The sequence below is a fragment of the Polypterus senegalus genome, chromosome 2 (genome assembly GCF_016835505.1).
Source record: "Polypterus senegalus isolate Bchr_013 chromosome 2, ASM1683550v1, whole genome shotgun sequence".
NCBI lineage: Eukaryota > Metazoa > Chordata > Cladistia > Polypteriformes > Polypteridae > Polypterus > Polypterus senegalus.
The window spans coordinates 104,921,022-104,942,594 of NC_053155.1; positions in this window are offsets into that span (position 1 = coordinate 104,921,022).

The window sequence follows — 21,573 nt, forward strand, 5'->3', positions numbered from 1 at the left end:
CTGAGTCCACTCCTGTTTACCTACAAACTGCCAATGGCCACGTGACTCACAGAGTCTTGTGGGCTCAATCAAGAGCGTTTCATTTTTGATGCTACATATTAACAGTAAAGTAGAAATATGTCATTACTATATTTCAGCATGTTTTAAGAATATAAATGGGACCGTCTAGAAACCATGGGTGCAATTACTTCTTACAGTTCATGTACATTTAAGGTGTGCGCATATGTCAATGTCAAAACTAATCTTTTGACAAGACGCTGTGCTGTTGTCTTTACATTTTATTGCTTTAATCCCAGCTAGTTTGTTAATCACAAGTCTATAAAACAAGAGCAAGTAAATCCAGGCAAATTACAAATTCACATTGTGAATCTATTGAATTTATTGCCAGCAGCCATACCACCTCAGAACACTTCATCCACCTGAAGCTAAGCATGTTCAGTACGTAGATGGGTGACCATCTACTGTAGGAAAAGCTTGGATTGCTGCTGGAAGGCATGTTGGTGAGGCCATCAGGGGTACTAACCCGGTGCTGTGAATTTGGATTCCAATTCCCCAGTGCAGTGACGAGCACACCATCCTTAAATGAGACATAAAACAAAGGTCCTGACTCTCTGCGGTCATTCCTGGGCATCCTTTGTAAAGAGCAGGGTGTATCCTGATGTCCAGGCTAAATTGCCACCCATGGTCTAGTCATTCCGGCCCCCTAATCATCCTCTGTTTCTGATTAGCTGTCTCTTTCTCACAATACCACCACCTAATAGCTCATGTGTGGTGAGCTTACTGGAGCAGAAATTGCTGCCATCACATCATCCAGGAGGATACTACAACTCAAAAACGCTTGGAATAGTTAGAAAAGTTTTACTATATAAATGTAAAGAATTATTAATTATTATTAGTAACAATATTTCTTTTTCTTTTATTTCATTATGCACATTGCTACTTTTACATATTTGACATATTTTGCTGGAGAAACTCCTTACTGAAATATTAGGTCAGTAAACAAAAGGGCTATGCAAGTAAGCACAATGTTTTGCTCAGTTAGTTATCTAAAACACAGACTTCGCACTTGAGGAATATTCATGTATATGAAATGTCAGTGACAATTTTCAGATGTTTACCATTTGTGTTAACTGCAAATCATCTACGCAGTCATTCCAAGTACACCTTGCCAAGCCTGGTGGGGAGCTAGAAGATTGTGAAGGGCTTGAATGTTGATGATGCACAAACCCAGTCTTGGTTATTTTCACAGATAATACTGACACATTCAGTCACTGTATTCATGGTAGCCTGCCAAATATGGTGGAGCACAGTGTTTGGAGTGGGGCAGGTCATTGGAGATGAACAGTCAGTGCCTCATTTTGTTCCACAGCTAATACTGCTGTGTTCAGGCTCTGTCCACCTGAACATGGGGCTGATCTGCTGGCTGCAGCAAGTTACACTTGTGACTTCACATGCTGTGCTTAACTCACCTTTTTCTGGGGTTGCTCACACATATTCTCTTATCCTGGGCATGGTGACTCATCATGAACTATTTGGAAAACTGAAAAGGTCATTCGTTTGAATGTGAAACCAGAAAATAAAGAAATTTATTAAACATTAGTGTTTGCTTTGATGACTAACATTATTATTAAAATAGCTCTGTCAATGTTCATGTAGTTCAATGTTATTTGAACAAAACCTGGGGTAATTTTTGGGACCAGGGAATGACTAAATATGTTTTCCTTTTAATTAAATGTTATATAAATGAGATGGTACATACTGATATCAGTGATCGAGACCAAATGGATAAAATATACATACAAGGTCTGTCTATTAAATAATGACAGTGACACAATAGCTCACTTTTATTTATATAATAATTCTCCCCATTTGCAATTACACACTAATGCAATCTTGGTTTCCACTGGTCGAAGGTGTGGAGCAGATCAGTTTCTGTCAGCTATTTCAAGACATCTGATGTTTTCTTCTTTACTTCTTTACTGCATCCACTGACTCAAAATGTGTTTCTTTAAGCATCGATTTCAATTTAGGAAAAGCTTATGCACACAAGACATACAGTCTTCCCCTATAAGCCCCAGTAATAGTTTGAAAAGACTTTGTTGGTGTTTTGTTCAATTTTACTAAAAATTTAAAATTGACACGTTGCTCAACTTTTAAACTTAGCATGACAAGGGGAAATGTAAATGCATTAAACGGTGACTGACAATCAACTAAATGGCAGAGAGTTTTGATGTTTGTCGTACAGGTTTTGACAGGTTTAAACCTGCATGGCAAGTGCTCATAATAAGTTCTCACTGCTTTGTTTAAGAGATAGAAGCACAGTGTCGTTATTTAATAGACAGACCTCATATGTAAACAAAAGAACAGAAAAATATATCATTTACCTTAAATACAGACTTATTTCACAAAATCGAATTTGCAATTAGCAAATATCAACATCTGAATGTAAGACTAAAGAAACAAATTGCCCTGAGTTATGTGAACCAATAGGGGGCATTACAACACCCCAAACCCATCAGCACACACACAATTTCAGATTCTAATAAAGAGATTTATTGCCACAGCTACCTTAATGTATTCTTTGACTATTGTTTGACTACTGTCCCGACTTTGACCCCCAGATGAAGTGGAGCCGCTTCATGTATACTAGACCCAGGTCTATTTCTGGCACTATTACATTGCATCCAGGAAGCACTTCTGGGGCAGATGGAATCTCCCCATGATAGGAGAGTCAGCCTGCAGCAGCTCTCCCTAGCGGTACCCAAGCATCCAACAGGGCTGCCTACCAAAACTACAACTCCCATGCAACCCTGCAGGTGTCCAAATGGGATACACACCAGAGGGATGTTGCTAGCCAGCGCACTAGGGAAGCACATGGCCCAGGGAAGTAGTCTCCCCCTGCCCATCAACTATAACAGAAAGGTATCACTAACCACATCCCTCCATACAAAAGGAAGGTGGATTATTTATATGAAGTAGATATAAAGGAAAATGATCAGGAAAAAAACAATAACGGGCATTATCAAAATATAACGTGGACAGCATCCAACTTCAAACCCTGGTGGATTAAAATTAAGGTCAGACTTGGCAAATGGCTGGTTACGGAATTTGCCATATTTATAGCGAACTCACTTCATTTAACTTGTTAATGCCAGAATCGTTACATGAATCTTAAATATACTTTGTATACTGTATTTAAAAAGCTTCACGACATATTAACAAATTGTTGAAATCCCATACCCTGGGATGCTGGTTGACAAGTTTCCAAAACCATATATGTCAGATCAGTAAGGCCATGTTTAGCCTTGATGAAATGTTTTGAAACCACATGTTTGATATTGCATGTTCTTATATATTAATTTTATGCTCCATAATTAATGCTTTGACTTTGTAAAACTACTTGCCTACCTAAACTAGAGGACAAGTGGTTAATAATAAATGAATCATCACACCAGATGAAATACAATAAGATCCTTAACACGCAAGGTGATATTGCATTTTAGGAGTAGCAACTAAATTTCCTTTAAGTTCATTGGTGCAACTATTGCAACTATGGGCAGTGTCCATGCTAGAGAAATAGCTACTTTCTTGATGGGTAATTAGGTGTGGTGCAGAGAGTATTGATTAAAATGTCCCAGACATGACTGTGGTGGGCAAATGTGAAAAGTGGCAGATTATTAATGGAAGGGTTAAGACCAAGTACATGTTAATGTCCCAAGATAGATATCTATCTCATTTGTATATTTGGAAAAGGTTAAATTGCATTTTAATCTGCTAATCGGAGTCTCACCAGAATATATACCAGAAATGTCTTTTAAAAGCCCTCCATGCACAGGTAATGGAATAACTACATTCAATAAACCTTTTCTGAACTGAGCGTGCCTCTACGAGAAATACCTGATGACTGGAGCACATGCGATATTATCGGCGAAATTGTGCAAGTGGTAAATTGTTGATTATCGATCATGATAACTTGATGCATGAAGTAATGTATTGTAATCTGTAAACTTTCGATACAGGGAACATTGAAAAGAGTAACTCTTAACAAATACGAAGACATCCAGAAATGAAAGTGAATTTACATTTACAGTTGTACATCTATCCATCCATTATCCAATCCGCTATATTCTAACTACAGGGTCATGGGGGTCTACTGGAGCCAATCCAAGCCAACACAGGGCGCAAGGCAGGAAACAAACCCCGGGCAGGGCGCCAGCTCACTGCTGGGCATGCACACACACACACACACAGCACACACTAGGGACAATTAAGAATCGCGAATGCACCTAACCTGCATGTCTTTGGACTGTGGGAGAAAACCGGAGCGCCCGGAGGAAACTCACACAGACACGGGGAGAACATGCAAACTCCACACAGGGAGGACTCGGGAAGCAAACCCGGGTCTCCTAACTGCAAGGCAGCAGCACTACCCACTGTGCCACCGTGCTGCCCATACAGTTGTACAATTTAATATATTATTTCTCAGGAAACGGTATCTTATTTAATTCAATTTAATCATTCATCTTAATTAATAATGAATGTAATTTATTATCTTTTACTTTATTTAATTTTTAACTTTTCATTTACTTTCATTCTGAGTTATACACTCACATAACAAAGACTTAGTAAAAGAGTATGGAGAGTAGTGTTGTAATTTGTTTTAATCATATATTTGAATAAAACACAGTATAGCTCGAATAGACATTTCAAAGTTAGGATCAAACATACAGTTCAAAAATCAAGTAGAAGGGCACACTCTGACATCTCGACAACTTTGAATAATAACAGAAAAATAAACACTTTATCAAAATAAATTCAGACTTGTTTTATTTTATATGCAGAGTAGGATATTGTTTGGCCACTCAGGTGTGCCTTAAGAGCTTTCTACCGTGATTTAATTGAGATATCTAGAGTAGGAATACAAGGTGTGACAATTTGAACCTGCCTACTAGTGGCTAATATCACCTTCAAAGTAATCTCCTTTTGCACCTATGCATCTAGTTAGAAGATGTTGCCATTGCTAGACACATACCTGCAATTCTGTTTCTGGAATACCCTTGGGTTACTTTGTCACATTAAGCTGGATGTCAGAAAATCTTTGTTGTTTCATGGCAGTTTGGATTTTTGGGAAGAGCCACAAATCACAAGAAGCTATTCTTAAGTCAGGTGGATGATCCATTTTGGTAAATGATTTCTTAGCCAGGAAGTCGCGAACACTAGCTCATCATGGCTTGGGGCTTTGTCATTAAGGATGATCCACTTCACATCTTCTCGTCCCTCATTGAATCTCTTATAGCACTCAATGACACTTAACTTTTTTTTATAGCATACTCACCAAACAACACTTTCCACAGTTCCAGCGTTTCAGTAGCACCTTGTAGCATGTATGACACTACACAGCTGTTCCGGGAATTAAATTGTCACACCTTATAAAGCAGTTGGTTAAGAGAACTATTTAACTTTAACTGTGATCTGCAATTAGGCAGGCATATGATGGGATGCATTGGGAATTTTAACCAGCTAATTACTATTAATGATTATAAAAAAAAAAAACACATTTGCAAAACTTTTATACTATTATTAATAAAAAAAAGTTTAAACTAAAAATCAGGATTAGAGAGAAAAAGCATAATAAAATTAAATTCTTGACTCCAATTTTCACCTGTCTTTTCATTTTCTGGTATCTTCTAAGAACGCTGTTCTCAAAGGCTTTCATTTTGAAGCAGTCATATGACTGAAAGACCATGTATAGGTGAGCAGAACAAGGGTACCGTAACATTGTGTTATTTTACATTTAAGAAAATGTCATTTTGTATCAGCTGTTTTGTATTTTAGTCTTGAAACTTGATTTTTTTGCTTTTATTTGTCTGTAACATGTACTAGATCCTTAACTGTTTAGAAAAGAAAATTCACTTACTTTGCTGACTGTCCTTTACTGTTTTCAAATCATGCAATAAAAAAACTTTCAAAATTCACCTTGTAGCGTTTGCATGCGTCATGCAGGGCTGCTGTCTCTGTCTTTTACAATCCATTGATATATGACTTTCTTGTTCATTTATGCCTCCTAGGTAATACTAACATGAATGGGGCTACAGATGCTGCCAAAATTAATGGGACACATTTTGTTAAACAGAAAAGAATACAGGCTGCACTGCAAAAGAAATATGTAGAAAAAGGATTGTCCAGCAAGTGTTACCCTTTATAACCAGAGAGCAAAAATGATGGATGTTTTAAAAATATCTGAGAACGCCTTTGATATTGTGAATGTTCACATTTACAGCTGGGTTCATTTTAGGCCTGTTGTTTCCTAAAAGGAAGGTAAAGGCTATGTTTAGAATGATTCTGCATTACAGCCGTACCTTCGAAACTGGATGTAGAAAGAACACCTACACACATTTGTTATGTTTCTGATTGCTATGTATCTGATTATACAGTGCTTTTGGTAGGCAACATTTTGTAGTGTAAATGAAGCCTTAGACTGATAAGGACATTGTGCCCCTTGTTTTGTGGAGGTGCAGACACTGCTGTCTACAAGATGGGCATTGTGTTGTTTCACTAAAACAATAGCAATAATTTCAGTTTGATATCCCACTAATTGATTTCATTAATTCATGCCCAGTGACAGTTTTGAATGTGTGTGGAGGATTGGTGGGCATTTATTGTTCTATTGTTAACTGCCATGAAGGAATGACTGTCAAAATTTACAATTAAGACATGAATTTTGAGTTAATCTGTGACTGATGGATAATGATTAAAATTACTGTGTAAGGATCCTCAACTATAGTATGTAATTGCAGTTCAGAAATGCAAACAATTAGTGATATGATGGTCCACTTTCAGTGCTGGATACAGAACACTGAATTGTCACGCTAAGATATATTCCCTCCCATTTTACCAGCTAATGTGAAGAATAATGACAATAATCATCTCCAAAAATTTATTTTTTTTTCCAAATAAAGAAAATCAGTTCTTTCTGATTCATTTTATGAATGAACCTGAGTTCAGTGAATGTTTATATTTAAATAAGAAACATATTACAGAAACCCTTAACTTAAACAAAGTCTAAATGAATCCAGCTAAGAGCCTTTAGATAAAACCCATGATATACCATTCTCTAGGCCAGCCTGCAGAGTTTTATATTATCTAGGGCCCTTCTTCAAAATAATTGTACTTTTTATTAAGCACATTATAGTTGTTAATAGATCAACATGACTGACTGACTGACTGACTGGCATATTTTACATATTTATTTGAAATGTCCTGCAACTTCAACACAAGTTTATTAGTGATTCTGGTAAATGACCATTGGATGTGTGATGATTTTACTCTTTTGTACTAGTAGGAAGGTTTTCTTTTTTTAGGTTTCTGACTTTTAGGGTAAGTTCTAATTATATTTCAGGGCAGTGTATTCCTTGTAATCTACTTTTTCTTTTGCTACATATAGCTAAAGAGTTAAAAGGGCACTTGTCACTCTCAGCCAGTTCTCTCTGTCACTATATTTCCTAATCAGCAGCATTATGAATTTTCTTTTTGTCTCATACTGCCTGAAATGCTATACAGTCGAGGCAGTTGACTATATGACCTTCCAAACCTCAAATTAATGTGGTAAACTACTAAAATGTAGCAAATTATTCTGATTTTAAATTATCTGAAAGCAGACTCTAGTGTGTTTTGGTCACTGAGTATTTCAAATCATTTGTGAGTAACATTCATGTGGCAAAAGGTGAGGACTTCTCTGTACATGGTCAGTAATGTAAGAAGGCAACAGTATGTTAAACAAATGAAGTATATTCATAATGAATAGTGCTAATAATAAACTTTAACTCAGATATTGAGCGTGTACATTTTACTCTTGGTAATCTTTGGTTCATTCATTAAAAATTCATTATGTGTCGCATTGATTTTTTTTCATTTTTTTTTTCCCCTATTCAAGATGCTATCCCAATCACAAAAAATACAATACTATCAAACAACCCGCACTGTCGATGTCTATTTTTCTCAAACTGGCCAACCCATGTTTTCCAAAGGTATAATATTTAAATGAAGCTGACTGAGATAAATGTGTTTACTTCAGAAACAAAGAGAAATAAACTTTAAAAAAAGATAATTTCATAGTACAAAAAAGTAGTTTTTCTAACCAGATGACCTGAATGACAGATTGTAGTCACTAAAAAATGACCAGTGTCATTAAATAACCAGAGCCAAAACACTAAGATGAAAATGGAGAGTAAAAGCCAGAATGTGATATGCTAAACTTCCACAAGCACTGGTTCTCTGGTTGGGTCCATATCTTTGCCAAACAAATGATGGCGCTGCATTATAACTTATTAGCTCGTATCAAGAGGGCAGGCCGTAGCAAACGGGTAAGTACCAATTGCAAATGAATGTGAGGATGTATCGCAGTAACAAATAAAATAAATAGAATTAAAAATTCTTTCAAACAAATAAAACTTAACCTATGTGGTTGACGGAAGGTTTGCAGGTCCACAGGTACAAATAGAGGGGTACCAACCCAGTTGTCCCAATTTAATCAAATTAAACTTGTAAACAAAATATGCACTTGATGGTGCCAAAACGAACACAAAAATGGTTTCCTTCCCTTAAGAAATTTCTCTTGTCTTTCCTGCTTTAGTCATTATGGCTACAAGCTCTGCCCTGTGGTGTACTCTTATATCGAGTGATGCCTCCTCAGAGGAACAGTAGGGAATATAGCTGGGGGGTGAAAGGGGCAGAGTCAAATTCCCTCATTGGACATCTTCTCAGCACTGTGGAAGGAACAGAAGAGGATAAGGTTAGCGCCAGCACCCCCTCTCAACCCAAGGTGGTAGTACATACCCCAGAAGAACCTGCAGGATGATCCACTGACATGCATGTATGGCACCTAATATGTGAAAATCTAACTTTTGAAATATAATACATTCATATACAAAAAAAATTAGCCAGAGCAAAAAATAAATAAAAATGTAAACAGACAAGACAGGTTTTCCTCAACAGAAGATAGGTTTAATATAAAAGTTTGCTTTCTTTTTCTAAAAAGATTGATATATGAGGGGCATTCAAAAAATTTCCTCACCTTTTTTTAACCCTATTTATTAAGAATTTCAAAAATAAATTACATCGCTTTTCTACATAGCCACCTTCATTTGTAATGCAATTTTCCCCGCGTCGTACCAACTTTTTAATGCCTAATTACTGCTCATCCCGCTTTCACCGTTTCCAAATAAAATATACAAGTGCAGAAATGTTTTGAACATCCTTCGTATTTTGTTGATTTTAAAATTCCACTATAATAAGTACATTGCATTTCAGTAAAGTATGCACTACATTTTATTTATTTAAAACAGATCAAATATTTCCTCCACTATTAATTCAGAGAGTAAAAATTAAAGAAAAGCAACAACTTAGTTCAAAGTTATCACGCAAAAAATTTGAAAGGTCCAACAGGTTAGCAATGGCCCAGTTTGCTGAGTTGTTTGAGTGCAGTACTATTAAAGAACTTCTGAATTTCTCCTTATGCAGTGAAATGGGTTTTTGTCTAATTTTAAGTAAAATAAAACATTTTATTATTGTGCTATATAGGGTGAATTAGGATTGATACATCATTCATTAAACACTAGTATCCCAGTGGTTATTTTCCAAAATGTTGCATAGATTTTAATCCAAAAAATCCTAAACACATGTTATACACTGAAGTACATTGAGTTACAGTGGATCATAATTAAGATCTTCACCAGGGTTCATATTGTTTAAGGGGAGAAAAATGTTTGCAATGTACCATTTTGAATTGGAAATGTTTGACTGATATTTTATCGTGGCTGGCTTCCATTCATAATCAGACAATCCTTCTGATAGGTCACATTTCCAGTGCTGCCTAAGGTTTACTATTGGTGCCCTGTTTCGAAAAGACTGGAATAAGATAGTATTTCTAGTTTTATCGCAGTTTCAAAGTATAATTTCTACAGTAGATATCATTAGTGAGGTATCTTTTAGCAAAACCTCAAATGTACATACAGTAAAAGACATGTTTTAATGAAAGGTTATATTTCAGTTGCTCAAAGGATAAAAATATATTTATTAATTTATATTGGTTATCTGAGCTTTCAACAAATAGTATCACTATGAAAAAGGCTACCTTCTAATTAGCTCTGCTTCATGCAGCAACATTGATTGATAGATAATCAGTCAGCATGCAGTAACTGGTGCAGAATAGTTTATTCTCTCTTACACAGTTTTTTTAATGGCAGTTTACAAGTGTAGAAATGGCTGTTGATTTTGTTAAGGTTTATACATAGGATGAGTTTGACTTGAACATCTATGTCATTTGATGCAAAGAATCCCACCACCTTTTAAGCTGTAATTTAAAACTAATTCTTCTACCTTAGCTTAACTCTACTACTACCAGAACTTGACATCAAATAATATATAATTTATTACACAATTAACTGTTATATGCTTTGCTTTTTCAGTTTTGTATTGGTAGTATTTTGCAAAGGTATACAAACCTGCAGCAAATTTCCTCATGTTACTATATAATAAATCGTACACTTAAATTTGGTTCCCTGTGATATTCTTTATCCAAAGCATGGCATTGAAAGTCAAAATTAGCTTTTTAATGTGACATTGTTTTATATTGGAAAATCTGTTTTTAGAATACAGAAATATGATGTTTGTATAAGTGGTTTCTCTCTATGTTGAGGAAGCTTACATAGGTGAAAAACAATTACCTATTATGCCTTGCATTTGGTGCTTTACCAGTGAAGTTCATGGGTCTGAATACTTTGGAAGGTATTGTATTTAGAAGTCAAGCAAAATGATACCTTTTATTGGCTAACTAAAAGGATTACAGTATTCAAGCTTTCGAGGGGCCAAGGTTGCCTTGAAAGCTTGCATATTGCAATCGTTTCAGTTAGCCAACAAAATGTGTCATTTTGCTTGAGTCTCACTACATCTATAATGGATAAAATGGTACAACACCATAGTACTACAAGGTACTGTATAAATTATGATGGGATGTGCCCTCATGACAATCTCCTATAACCAAAGCAACCCACAGATGGTAAAAGATACAAAATACTGCGTAACAAAATATACTGCAGGGAGGAACAAACACAGGATGATCACAAAGTAAAAATATCTAGAAATAATATAACAAACCATGCAGACTTAACCATAAAGGTTTTAAAACACTTTCAGACGGGTGGAGTGACTTGCCATCTTGCCCACCACAGTAGAACATCAAAGCAATCCCTTTCTCACTTCTCGTCTTTCTCTCTCTCTTTCTTTCTGGACTATAAAGATTCATATTCCTGCTAGTTGGTTGGTCAATCCTTTCTCCTGCTTACATCTTCCCCACTTCTGATGTTTCCTCAATGTCTTTACTGTTTCTTGCCAGGAATTTTTGGTAATTACTGGAATATCTGCCACCTATAATCCTGTAGGAGCACGGCAGTTTTCTACCCATGTCATCTGAATGTCCTAGTCATGCTGGTAGTCCTTCCTAAATACTTTTCAGGGTACATAGCACACATGCAGGACCCATGGTCATTCTTAGGCTCCCATGTTGGTAACTGCTGAATGTTTCAGTGATGCCATTTTGGATCTGTCCTTCTTTCTTTCTTTATCCTTCCTGGGGGCTTCCTGTGGGTCCTAGCCCTACTTTGTACCACTCTGGTCTTGTCCTTTACCTTGGCAACCTAATACAAGTCAAGTGCTCATTCATAATATGAATATAAAACCTTTGAGTTTCACCTCAAAAATAGAATAAAATTGTTAGTGACATTTACTGTAACTCCCAGAGGATTTTTTTAGGAACATATTTAATATCGAATGTAACGAAAGCCCATTTTGTAAAAAAATAATATAGAAACTGTTGAGCATATATTTTGGGTCTATGAATATTATACTCCATTTTGGAACTCAGCAAGGGATTGGATTAATGAAAAAGTAAAGGTTAATATACCATAATATTTGCCAATGTTATTGCTAGGTAAAATACTGCTTTAGTTTTAACAGAGTAATTATTTCTTTATTAGCTACATCTCTTATATATAAAAATTGAAAGTGGACAAAACGCATTCTAGTTTTGGGAATTATTTATTTTGTGTTTATATATCTTAGAATATATTCAGCAATGTGAACAAAAATGATTATTAATTAAAAATATGGTACATACCATTCTCACATATTACAGCTATCATGAACCAAAATAGATAAAGCTGAAGTAGAAATGAACCATAAATGAGTAATAGAAATATGATGCATTTTTACCAAAACAAGAAGAAATAATATATAATGTAATGAATGGCATGCATGGGCAGATATCCTGGCCAGGATGGAACAGGGACCCTTACCTGGCCTGGAGGCCAGAAAAATGGAAAGCCTGTTGGAGACAAAGATACTTCCCCCTGATAAACTAGATGACAGTGTCCCTAGGCTTTGGAACCCATTTGGCTATCCACAGCGAATGCTGGGAACAGGGGTCCCAGAGTTCAGACCTGTTGGGTTCAGTGGGTGCTGCTAGCTGGGGAGCTGCAGTGATTCACAATCCCTACTTCATGGGACTTTTACTTGACCTGGAAGTACTTCAACTGGACCATGTTTTAGCACCAGAAGTACTCCTTGGTCTGATATAAAAGGAATTACTCTGCCTTACCCAGATGAGTTGGAGTTGAGTGTGTAGGATGGACAAAGCTTGCCTGGGAGGAGTGGAGGAAGAAGAGAAAGAGAAGGAAGAATTAATAATACATTTTATTTATAAAGCCCATTTTATTGTGTTTGTTCAGTTATTAAGAAGAAGCCTTTGTAAAGTATTATAACTGTAATAAACTTTTTATATTGAACCCAAGACTTGTGTCTGTGAAGTTGTGTCTGAGGTGTGCAACAACAAAAAAACACACAGGTTACAATAGTTAAATTGAATGTCTTTTGTACTTCTTATACTTTTGTAGTGTAATTCAGTTCATACACTATACAGTCATATAAAAAAAGTTTGGGAACCCTGCTCTGATGCATAATAATTTACTGTACTTTCAACAAAAAAGATAATGGTGGTATGTCTTTCATTTCCTAGGAACATCTGGGTACTGGGGTGTTTTCCAAACAAAGATTTTTAGTGAAGCAGTATTTAGTTGTATGAAATTAATTCAAACGTGAAAAACTGGATGTGCAAAAATTTGGGTCCCCTTGTAATTTTGCTGATTTGAATGAATGTAACTGCTCAGTACTGATTCCTTGCAACACCAGATTGGTTGGATTAGCTCATTAAGCCTTGAACTTCATAGACTGGTGTGTCCAATCATGAGTAAAGGTATTTAAGGTGGTCAATTGCAAGTTGTGCTTCCTTCCCTTTGACTCTCCTCTGAAGAGTGACAGCATGGGATCCTCAAAGCAACTCTCAAAAGATCTGAAAACAAAAATTGTTCAGTATCATGGTTTAGGGGAAGGCTACAAAAAGCTATCTCAGGGGTTTAAACTGTCAGTTTCAACAGTAAGGAATGTAATCAGGAAATAGAAGGCCACATGCACAGTTGCTGATAAACCCAGGTCTGGCAGGCCAAGAAAAATAAAGGAGCGGCATATGTGCAGGATTGTGAGAATGGTTACAGACAACCCACAGATCACCTCCAAAGACCAGCAAGAACATCTTGCTGCAGATGGTGTATCTGTACATCGTTCTACAATTCAGTGCAATTTGCACAAAGAACATCTGTATGGCAGGGTGATGAGAAAGAAGCCCTTTCTGCACTCACACCACCAACAGAGTTCCTTGTTGTATGCAAGTGCTCATTTAGATAGATAGTTGGATAGTTGGATAGGTAGGTAGGTAGGTAGGTAGGTAGGTATTTTATTAATCCCAAAGGGAAATGCACATACTCCAGCAGCAGCATACTGATAAAGAACAATATTAAATTAAAGAGTGATAAAAATGTAGGTATAACAGACAATAACTTTGTATAATGTTAATGTTTACCCCCCCGGGTGGAATTGAAGAGTCGCATAGTGTGGAGGAGGAACGATCTCCTCAGTCTGTCAGTAGAGTAGGACAATGACAGCAGTTTGTCGCTTAAGATGCTCCTCTGTCTGGAGATGACACTGTTTAGTGGATGCAGTGGATTCTCCATGATTGACAGGGGTCTGCTCAGCGCCCGTCGCTCTGCCACAGACGTCAAACTGTCCAGCTCCATGCCTACAATAGAGCCTGCCTTCCTCACCAGTTTGTCCAGGTGTGAGGCGTCCCTCTTCTTTCTGCTGCCTCCCCAGCACACCACCACGTAGAAGAGGGCACTCGCCACAACCATCTGATAGAACATCTGCAGCATCTAATTGCAAATGTTGAAAGATGCCAGCCTTCTAAGGAAGTATAGTCAGCTCTGTCCTTTCTTACACAGAACATCAGTATTGTCAGTCAAGTCCAATTTATCATCCAGCTGCACTCCCAGGTATTTATAGGTCTGCAATCTCTGCACACAGTCACCTCTGATGATCACGGGGTCCATGAGGGGCATGGTCCTCCTAAAATCCACCACCAGCTCCTTGGTTTTGCTGGTGTTCAGTTGAAGGTGGTTTGAATCACACCATTTAACAAAGTCCTTGATTAAGTTCCTATACTCCTCCTCCTGCCCACTCCTGGTGCAGCCCACAATAGCAGTGTCGTCAGTAAACTTTTGCACGTGGCAGGACTCCGAGTTGTATTGGAAGTCCGATGTATATAGGCTGAACAGTACCAGAGAAAGTACAGTCCCCTGCGGCGCTCCTTTTGTTACTGACCACAATGTCAGACCTGCAATTCCCGAGACGCACATACTGAGGTCTGTCTGTAAGATAGTCCACGATCCATGCCACCAGGTATGAATCTACTCCCATCTCTGTCAGCTTGTCCCAAAGGAGCAGAGGTTGGATGGTGTTGAAGGTGCTAGAGAAGTCCAGAAACATAATTCTTACAGCACCACTACCTCCGTCCAAGTGGGAGAGAGATCGTTGTAGCATATAGATGATGGCATCCTCCACTCCCATCTTCTCCTGGTATGCAAACTGTAAAGGGTCAAGGGCGTGGCAGACCTGTGGCTTCAGGTGATGAAGCAGCAGCTGCTCCATGGTCTTCATCACATGTGACATCAGGGCAACAGGCCTGAAGTCATTCAGCTCACCAGGACGTGTTACCTTTGGGACTTGGTTGATGCAAGATGTTTTCCAAAGCCTTGGGACTCTCCCCTGTTCCAGGCTCAGGTTGAAGATGTGCTGTAGAGGACTCCCCAGCTCCGATGCACAGGCCTTCAACAGTCGTGGCGATACTCCATCTGGACCCACTGCTTTGCTGGCACGAAGTCTCCTCAGCTCTCTGCTTACCTGGGCTGTTGTAATTGTGGGTGGGGGGAAACTCTCTCCTATGCTGGTATCAGCCAAAGGATGGGTAGAGGGTGCAATACTCCGAGGTGAGAGTGGGTTAGGGTGGTCAAACCTGTTAAAGAAATTCATCTGGTTTGCTCTCTCCACGTCTCTCTTGATGGTGGCACCCTGCTTTGAGCTGCAGCTAGTGATTATCTTCATCCCATCCCACACTTCCTTCATGCTATTCTGCAACTTCTGCTCCAGCTTTCTCCTGTACTGCTCCTTCGCCGCCCTGAGCTGGACTTGGAGTTCCTTCTGCACGCACTTGAGCTCATGCTGATTACTGCCTTTAAAAGCCCTTTTCTTCTGGTTCAAAAGGCCCTTAATGTCACTTGTAATCCATGGCTTGTTGTTGGCATAACAGCGTACAGTTCTTACTGGAACTACAATGTCCATACAGAAGTTGATGTAGTTAGTAATGCAGTCAACAACCTCCTCAATGTTCTCATTATAAGATCCCTGCAGGATATCCCAGTCTGTAGTTCCAAAGCAGTCTCTGCCTCAGGGGACCACTTCCTGAATGAGCGTGTGGTTGTAGGTAGCTCCCTCACTCTTGATTTGTAGTCAGGCTGAAGCAGAACCAGGTTATAATCTGCTTTCCCAAGTGCAGGCAGCGGGGTGGCACTGTATGCGTCTTTAACATTTGCAAACAGTAGGTCAATAGTCCTATTTGTAGTCCTGTTACAATCCACATACTGGGAGAAGGCAGGTAATGTTATATCCAGCGTCACATGGTTAATGTCTCCAGCGATTAACACAGGGTGCTGCGTTTGTAGTTTATCACCTGCTATCTCCACGTCCGCCCGAGGAGGGATGTAAACAATAACAACAATGATGTGTCCAAACTCTCTGAGCAAGTAGTAGGGACACAGACTTACCGCCAACAATTCGATGTCTCTGCAGCAAGTGGAGATTTTGACATATGTCCAGAGTTGCACCACCTTGTATTCATATAGAGAGCGAGTCCTCCTCCTTTCCGCTTCCCACAGGTACCTGCGTCTCTGTCTGCTCTATCTGTGCTAAACCCGGGTAGCTCCATGTTAGCATCTGGGATGTTAGTTGTTAGCCACGTTTCACAAAAACACAACAAACTGCATTCTCTGTACGTCCTGACATTTTTCACGAGTGCAGCCAGTTTGTCAATCTTATTTAGTAGTAAGTTCACATTTCCCAGGATTACAGAAGGCTTGTAGCATCACTTTCTCGCTAGCCGCTTGGCTTTTATCTTAGGTGTGGGCACTGCTGCCACGATACAACCTTCTTACCTCGTTGGGAAAATAGAGAACCACACCGGCACGAGCCTTTGTTCTCAGCACTTAAAGTTGCTTACCTGAATAGATGAGTCTCGGCGTGTAAAAATCCATGTCCAAGTAGTAAAAAGTAGTAAAAAGTGTCCAGGGAACAAGTCCACATAAAAGAAAGTGGTAGGAGTGATCAGTGAAATAGAGAAAAAGGTAGAAAGATAAAGTCATACATGGAGCTGCTGGAAAGGCTGCCACTCGTGGAGGCGCCTGAGTCTTATAATTTAGACAAGCCAGATTCATTTTGGAACAAAGTGCTTTGGGCTGATGAGACAAAAATTGAGTTATTTGGTCATAACAAAAAGCGATTTGCATGGCGGAAGAACACTGCATTCCAAGAAAAACACCTGCTACCTACTGTCATATTTGGTGGTCATTCCATCATGCTGTGGGGCTGTGTGGCTAGTTCAGGGACTGGGGCCCTTGTTAAAATCGAGGGTCAGATTAATTCAACCCAATATCAACAAATTCTTCAGGATAATGTTCAAGCATCAGTCACAAAGTTGAAGTTACACAGGGGTTGGATATTCCAAAAAGACAATGACCCAAAACACAGTTTGAAATCTACAAAGGCATTCATGCAGAGGGAGAAATACAATGTTCTTGAATCGCCGTCACAGTCCCCTGACTTGAATATCATCGAAAATCTATGGTATGATTTGAAGCATGCTGTCCATGTTCGGCAGCCATCAAATTTAACTGAACTAGAAAGATTTTTTATGGAAGAATGGTCAAAAATACCTCCATCCTGAATCCAGACACTTATCAAAGGCTATAGGAGGCATCTAGAGGCTGTTATACAGAGATCCCTCACTATATCGCACTTCGACTTTTGCGGCTTCACTCCATGACGGATTTTAAATGTAAGCATATCTAAATATATATCACGGATTTTTCGCTGGTTCGCGGATTTCTGCGGACAATGGGTCTTTTAATTTATGGTACATGCTTCCTCAGTTTGTTTGCCCAGTTGATTTCATACAAGGGACGCTATTGACGGATGGCTTAGAAGCTACCCAATCAGAGCATGTATTATTTATTAACTAAAACTCAATGATATACGATGTGCTTCACGTGCAGTGCTTGATTGTTTGCATTTCTCTGTCTCTCTCACTCTCACTGACATTCTCTGTGCCTGATGGAGGGGGTGTGAGCAGAGGGGCTGTTTGCACAGAGGCTGTTTGCTTAGAAGATACGGATGCTCCTCTAAAAAATGCCGCTTTATCGCAGTGCTTCGGCATACTTAAAAGCCCAAAAGCATGTATTGATTTTTTGATTGTTTGCTTTTCTTTCGCGCGTGTCTCTCTCTCTCTCTTTCTCTCTCTCTCTCTCTGACATTCTCTGCTCCTGGCACACATTCCTTTGAAGAAAACATATGTTTGCATACTTTTAATTGTGAGAAAGAACTGTCATCTCTGTCTTGTCATGGAGCACAGTTTAGACTTTTGACTAAAGGGTGTTATTTCATGTCTAGAGGGCTCTAATAATGTTAACAGTGTTGGAGAGTTTATAAGGGCTTAAATATATAAAAATAACCATACAAACATATGGTTTCTACTTCACGGATTTTCATCTATCGCGGGAGGTTCTGGAACGCAACCCCCGCGATCGAGGAGGGATTACTGTATTTGCAAAAGAAGGCTCAACTAAGTATTGATGTAATGTCTCTGTTGGGGTGCCCAAATTTATGCACCTGTCTAATTTTGTTATGATGCATATTGCATATTTTCTGTTAATCCAATAAACTTAATATCACTGCTGAAATACTACTGTTTCCATAAGGCAAGTCATATATTAAAAGAAAGTTGCTACTTTGAAAGCTCAGCCAATGATAAACAAAAATCCAAAGAATTAAGAGGTTTTCCCAAACTTTTTCATATAACTGTAGCTAAAAACTTATTTAAAGCTGTACATTGAGTTATATCCTGATGAATTTGGAATCTGAAACAGTTTTATTTGTGGAAGTGTTTACTCTGGGGATTTATAGCAGGGGGATGGTTGGAGCTTCCAAACGTTCAGCAGTGTTACTGGGCAGAGAATGCAGAGGCAATCTGGGTGTGATCTGGGTGTGAATACGTATGTCTCAACATTGGCTACTAAAACTAGGGAGTCTTTTATTTTGTCTACTCTGCAGCCTACAGAATATGCTAGTTATAGGATAAAACCAGCGGGAATGGGATTGTCATTAGATTAAAATCCTTAGAGGTTTATATAAAAAAGATTTTTTAATGCCATTCAAAAAGCTTTGTGAGAAGTATAATTTGCATCACACATATTTACCTTATTACTTAAAAAGCAGAGATTTCATTTTTCCTAATATACATCAGTTTGCATAACTAGTCACTTTATTTAGTAAAGCAACATGAACAAACCTATTAAAAGTCTTGAGAGAAGGGGAGCAATTTGAAAATTAAACTAATATCTACAGGTAAACACATTGTTAGATTTGTTAAAATAATATGCTCACAGTCACAGCTAAGAAGTGAAAAGCCACTCTTCATCCTCTCCTGGACAAAATCCAGTGCCTGCTCACTCTGTATATAATTTATATTTCACCCCTGTGTCTGTGTGGATTTCCTCCCACATACCAAAAACATGTGTGTTAGGTAAATGAAGCTAGCTCTCCACAAGACTGAGTGTGGGTGTGTGCCAATTTAAGATTTATTCTTGCATTGCGACCTCTTATGTTATTTTCTGATATACAGTATTAATAAAGAGATCAGAAGCATATTAAGCTAAGTAGCATGATTCAGCTTATAAAGAAGTATAAAGTTTGAACTGTAATACATCAAAGTGAAAATACAAATTCACTTTAAATAAGTATTATTCTTTGATATATAAAAAATAGCTAAATATAATGATACATAAATAAAATGATAAATAAATAAATTAGTGATACAGAAATGCATATTTCCCTATAACAGTTGTTTCCTCAAAAGTTATTTTACACAAATAAGTGATACTGAATAGCTATTTTTTTATGTCTAGATGCTTAACCCCAGTTTAAAGCTATGTCCAACTTTCTCTTTTATTTGCTTAGATTGACATTTAATGTTTATTGATTGAAAAATTGAAATATACCTTTCAGTTAGGTTGGCACTGAGGCACTGTTTTTTAACATCGCTGCCTCACAGTTCCTACCCTCAAGATTCGAATTCCTGTGTGTAGGCATTTCTTCTCAGGGTACTCGGGTTTTCCCCTCTGTTTCAAAAAGACATACATGTTAGATTAATTGAAATTTGCAAACTGACCCTGTGTGAGTGTGAGTATGAGTGTTTGCAACAATTAACTCTCTGATGTAATTAAGTGCTTGCTGTCCCGGACTAATTTCTGAGCTGGATGAAGCAGGTTTGAAAATTTGAATTTTGATTAAACTTATTTCATTTGTGTTGTGTTACCATCAGATCAGTCATTTGTGACTGTGATTGACTGGAAATGTTTATCCTGAACAATGATTTGGTTAACTGGACTGAAAAATAACAGTACCAGAAGGAATTAAGTGAAAGATTGTCATAGCATAAAATAAGAGAAGAAAATTTGAAACTTTGTAAAACAAATCCTTTCCCCAGATAACTAAAATTTGCATGAGGTTTGTTTGGAATTTATCCAGAAACTTGGACACCGGCAACAGCATAACACTTTATTAAGTAGCGTCAGCAATTGTGACAACACACATACTGTAGCTCCGCCATCAAAACAAGTGGCCAGCAACAGTCTCTTCCTTCGTAATGCTATTTTGGTCCATGAGAAGACAAACCATCTGTGAGGAATACATTTGTTTTGTGCAAAACGTTCAACTCTATGAATTTTGTGAACTGATTAGTCTGCCTTTTAGAATGTGAACTATGGTTAACTAATTCTTTGTATGTGAGGTGCCATTTTAAAGAGTTTCTATTGACTGTACAGAGTAAGAGCTACTGTAGGTTATAATCAGTCAAAGTCATAGGTAAACAATGTAATAGTCACTCGGACTTTACTATGAATGGGGTCTAACATGTCTTTTAAAACAGAAGTGCTAGATTACTTGAAGGAAAAACACTTTTTTTGTGAGAGTGATATATTTAATAGTTAATAATTAGCAGTTATGGGTGTTCAGTATTTAGGCATTGAATTCTTCTATTTCTGTCAGTGTATTGTCCACTACATAATCATTGTATGAATGCCTTCTTTTAATTCATGTAAAAAGCTGCAAGTGCCAATTATTTGTCTTGTATTGTAAAAACATTCCTTGCCCTTGCAGTGAGTAAACTAGAGAGCATCACTGCACAATTAGGGACAGAGAGCTGCATCCAGCCACATCTAGCTGGTAGCTTTTATAATGAAATGTTCACAATGTGCATGCAGGGCTGTCATAAGTGCCAAGTTGCTCACAAAAGGACTTCAGTTTGTTCATCTCATCCAAGCAAGGGTGCACTATGAGGTCAAGTGACTTGCTTAAGGTCACATAATGAGTCAATGGCTTTGAACCAATAATCCCCTGCTTTTAAGACCCTTCCTTCACCCACTGGCCCATACAGCCTATTTTTTTCTTTGTAGACTAATACTGGGTCAATGATGCTGAACCGTGAATCATTCTTTTATAACAGCAGCAGAAGATTATGGCACTTCATTGTTTTTCAGCCTTTTAAAATCATCAATGAATAGGCTTTTGGCTCCCAATGTGAGGACCTCTTTTGAAGGCTAGCTGCTTCACATGTATTTTCAACAAAGCCTATTGTGCATGTGCTTTTAAGGGAAGAATGCTTAATACCAGAAAAACTGATTGCACATTTAAAAAATAAGATGTAATTGCAGTTGTTCATATTTTAAGTAGCATATTATATATAGTAGGTAAGAAAAATAACATTATGGTATAAAATATGTTACGTTTTCCTAATAATGTAAT